General features: G+C 46.4%; 1 pseudogene; it reads left to right on the forward strand.

The window, feature by feature from the left end:
- Positions 1-997: 997 nt before the first annotated feature.
- Positions 998-2,458, forward strand: LOC101133911 (PRELI domain containing protein 3B-like; annotated as a pseudogene).
- The last annotated feature ends 2,200 nt before the right edge of the window (positions 2,459-4,658 follow it).

Here is a 4,658-nt window from a genome sequence, read left to right on the forward strand (position 1 = left end):
AGGGGTAAAATGCTGCCAGTCTCTTTGCTAAAACATAACAAGAGTCACCTTTGCTCCAGTTCCCAGCAAGTTCCGTGTTTCCATCTGAGACCACCTCAGCCTGGACTTTATTGTCCATAATACTATCAGCATTTTGGTCAAAGCCATTCAACAAGTCTCTAGGGAGTGCCAAACTTTCCCACATTTTCCTGTCTTCTTCTGAGCCCTCCAAACTGTTCCAATCTCTGCCTGTTACCCAGTTCCAAAGTAGCTTCCACATTTTTGGGTATCTACAGCAGTGCCCTGCTCTACTAGTACCAATTTAATGTATGAGTCCATTTTCACACTGCTGATAAAGACATACCTGACACTGGGAAGAAAAAGAGGTTTAATGAACTTACAGTTCCACATGGGTGAGGCGGCCTCACAGTCTTGGCAGAAGGCAAGGAGGAGCAAGGCACGTCTCACGTGGATGGCAGCATGCAAAAAAGAGAGGGCTTGTGCAGGGAAACTCTGGTTTTTAAAACCGTCAGACCTCATGAGACTCATTCACTATCAGGAGAACAGTGCAGGAAAGCCCTGACCCATAATTCAATCACCTCCCACCAGGTTCCTCCCATGATATGTGGGAATTATGGGAGTTACAATTCAAGATGAGATTTGGGTGGGGACACAGCCAAAGCATATCACTGCTGTCAAGCAAAGCTGAGAGATTTAATTGGTAAAGAAACAACAAGCCCTTTTTAGATTCAGGCAGTTTAATACTGACAGCAATACTAAGATTGGCAAAGATGCCAGCACCCTGTGTCCATTTTCCTACCAGACAACACCAAAACAAAAGACGCCAGGTGATAATGCAACATGGGTGATGGGAGCTCTGTTTCTGCAGAGCCAATTTCACACTAAGCAGTTTGATGGGATGCTGGGTGGGGGTGGGGGGGAGGGGTGGGGACAGGTGTAGCCTCTTTGCCTAATTGTCCCCTAGCACTGCCCAGTCATTGCATAGGCTGCTGGAACCATGAAGATTTGAACTTTGGAGCATCTCTTTGACCACCCATGAGAAACTCTTACAACAGCTGCAATGCAGTAATACCCAAACCCTATGAACTTGAGTGTGGTTGGAGTTGATGTGTTAGACAGACATATAGATCCCTCTGAAAAGTTGCACAGCCACAGACTTAGCACAGACTGGGGACTACCTTCCATTGTGAAGTCTCTTATTGGTGCAAGAAACAAAACATTTGTGTAAGAACATTCAGTAGTTGATCCTGTAGAGAAAACAATGGAACAGGAATCTACCAACATTTCATTTGCAAACATATTTTAAGTAGGTGAGAGGCTTATATACAAGTCACATCCTCAGGACACAGAAAAAATCCTATTTTGACTCAGGAAGCCATAATCACTGTGAAAGGAGTCAGCCTCGGCAATTACTTTGCAGGACTGATGGCAAGTATGTTATCTCCAAATGCTAATAAAGGACAAGAAACAGAGGAATGCAGGCCAGGCGTGGTGACACACTCCTGTAATCCCAGCACCTTGGGAGGCCGAGGCAGGAGGATCACCTGAGATCAGGAGTTCGAGACCAGCCTGGCCAACATGGAGAAACCCTGTCTCTACTAAAAATACAAAATTAACTGGGCGTGGTGGCGCATGCCTGTAATCACAGCTACTTGGGAGGCTGAGGCAGGAGAATCACTTGAACCTGGGAGGCAGAGGTTGTGGTGGGCTGAGACCACGCCATTGCACTCCAGCCTGGACAACAAGAGCGAAACTCCATCTAAAAAAAAAAAAAAAAACAAACATTGGTTTACATAACTTTCCACTCCTTTTTCATCCTGATCACTTATCCAGGTAGCAGCCTAGAAAAGATCAATCTCTTTCTGGGGACAGATGCATTTAATCACTAAATTAAGGTGCCTTGTTAAGTTGTTTGTGTCAGAGGCATTTGAACAAGACCAACTCCATCTTGAATAGGGGCTGGTAAAATAAGGCTGAGACCTACTGGGCTGCATTCTCAGATGGTTAACACATTCTAAGTCACAGGATGACATAGGAGGTCAGCACAAGATATAGCTCATAAAGACCTTGCTGATAAAACAGGCTGCAGTAAAGACGCCGGCTAAAACCCACCAAAACCAAGATGTGAGCGTGACCTCTGGTCGTCCTCACTGCTACACTCTCAGCAGCGCCATGACAGTTTACAAATGCCATGGCAACATCAGGAAGTTAACCTATATGGTCTAAAAAGGGGAGGCATGAATAATACACCCCTTGTTTAGCATATCATCAAAAAACAACCATAAAAATGGGCAACCAGCAGCCCTTGGGGCTGCTCTATGGAGCAGCCATTCTTTTATTCCTTTATTTTCTTAACAAACTTGCTTTCTCTTTACACTACGGACTCTCCCTGAACTCTTTCTTGTGAAAGATCCAACAACACTCTCTTGGGGTCTGGATCGGGACCCCTTTCCTGTAACATGTATACCAGGAGAAAGGAAGTAGAGTCAAGGTATCAGTTCACTGTTGCAAACTGCATCTAATACCAAAAGCCAAACGCAAGAAGTTAGCAGCAGTAAGATGGCCCTGAGACAGGGTCCAGAGTCTGATCTCTCAGTACTGGGTGGAAGGGTCACACTTGCTGAGATGTGCCCTCCCACAGTGTGCAGCTTTAGCAGGAATCACTACTTAGAAATGCAAACAGTCTCTGTAACAGAAACAAAGAGCCAATGAGCAGATCAATTTCAGATGGTCCCATCAGAAATAAGCCCTTTTCTGTAGGCAATTGTGACCCAGCTGGTCCAGCCAGCATCCATGATGTTTTCACAGCTTTGTCTTTCGAGTCAAATCTGCAACTGTCCCAGAGCCTGAGTTTTGTTTTTTAAGCAGAGCAACTTTGTCAAATTTGGTTTGTCTTAGCTAGCTAATAGGCAAGCCAGCCCAGAAAACTGGTCAGTTACAAACTTTCTCTGAAAACAAAACAAAACTGGATGAGGTCTCTATCTTCTTTTATGTCCTTGGGAGCTTGACCTTGTAACCACATGGTGGTACTTTCTTTTTTTTTTTTTTTTTTGAGACGGAGTCTTGCCCTGTCACCCAGGCTGGAGTGCAATGGCATGATCTCGGCTTACTGCAACCTCCACCTCCCGGTTTCAAGCTATTCTCCTGCCTCAGCCTCCCCAGTAGCTGGGACTACAGGCATGTGCCACCATGTCCAGCTAATTTTTGTATTTTTAGTAGAAACAGGGTTTCGCCATGTTGGCCAGGCTGGTCTCGAACTCCTGACCTCAAATGATCTGCCCATCTCGGCCTCCCAAAGTGCTGCAGTTATAGGCGTGAGCCATCACGCCCAGCCACCATGTGCTGGTACTTTCTTTTGGTCTCTCCCATTTTACAATAGAGGGCTGGGTTCAATCCCGGTTTAGGAAATGAGTACTTTCTGGTTGATACCTGTGTGACCTTTACCATTTGTTGATTCTCTTCCACTGCATGAACAATGTCTGGCTTCCCTTCTTAACCTTCTTAAATTTTCCTTTCTGGCTGGGTGCGGTGGCTCATGCCTGTAATCCCAGCACTTTGGGAGGCTGGTTTCCAACTGCTGACCTCAGGTGATCCACCCACCTCGGCCTCCCAAAGTGCTGGGATTACATACAGGTGTGTGAGCCACAACTTCCGGCCTCATTCTTTTTTTTTTTTTTTTTTTTTTTTGAGACAGAGTCTTGCTCTGTCACCCAGGCTGGAGTGCAGTGGCATGATCTCAGCTCACTGCAACCTCCGCTTCCCGGGTTCCAGCAATTCTCCTGCCTCAGACTCCCGAGTAGCTGGGACTACAGGCGCCCACCACCACGGCTGGCTAATTTTTGTATTTTTAGTAAAGATGGGGTTTCACTGTGTTAGCCAGGATGGTCTCAATCTCCTGACCTCGTGATCCGCCCACCTTGGCCTCCCAAGTGCTGGGATTACAGATGTGAGCCACCACACCCGGCCCCGGCCTCATTCTTTGATCTATTTGATTTTAGGTGGTTTGGTTTATGGGGACCCTGGGTAAGGAACATACTCCAAACTGTTGGTATTATCCTCCTGATAGTAATAATAATAGTTTCCCTGGTGCACTGTATTCTCCCAAAGGTTTTAAATGTTTACATGCAGCCATCTCTAGAATGTCAAATGGTCTCTGTTCAACTGGAATGACAAGAGCTGAAAGAAATGTGCAACCATGAGGACACAGTAACCTATAAATGACACACTGAGGCCAGAAACCCAAAATGGTGGTAACGGAAAATGGCGCTAAGGCCCTAAGTTCTGGTCACACTGTCAGCTAAGTGAGAACCTGACCAGAAAGGGGTAAATTTTTTAAACAAAATTATGGAAGGCCATTGTTTTGGACTGAGCTCATGCGCTAGGCCCCAACAGACCAAACCAAACAAAAATGGAGTTGCTCGGCCAGGCGCAGTGGCTCATGCCTGTAATCCCAGCACTTTGGGAGGCCGAGGTGGGCGGATCACCTGAGGTCAGGAGTTCGAGACCAGCCTCAACATGGAGAAACCCCGTCTCTACTAAAAATACAAAAAAAAAATTAGCTGGGTGTGGTAGGTAGTGCATGCCTGTAATCCCAGCTACTCAGGAGGCTGAGGCAGGAGAATTGCTTGAACCTGGGAGGTGGAGGTTGCGGTGAGCCG

The sequence above is a fragment of the Gorilla gorilla genome, chromosome 13 (genome assembly GCF_029281585.2).
Source record: "Gorilla gorilla gorilla isolate KB3781 chromosome 13, NHGRI_mGorGor1-v2.1_pri, whole genome shotgun sequence".
NCBI lineage: Eukaryota > Metazoa > Chordata > Mammalia > Primates > Hominidae > Gorilla > Gorilla gorilla.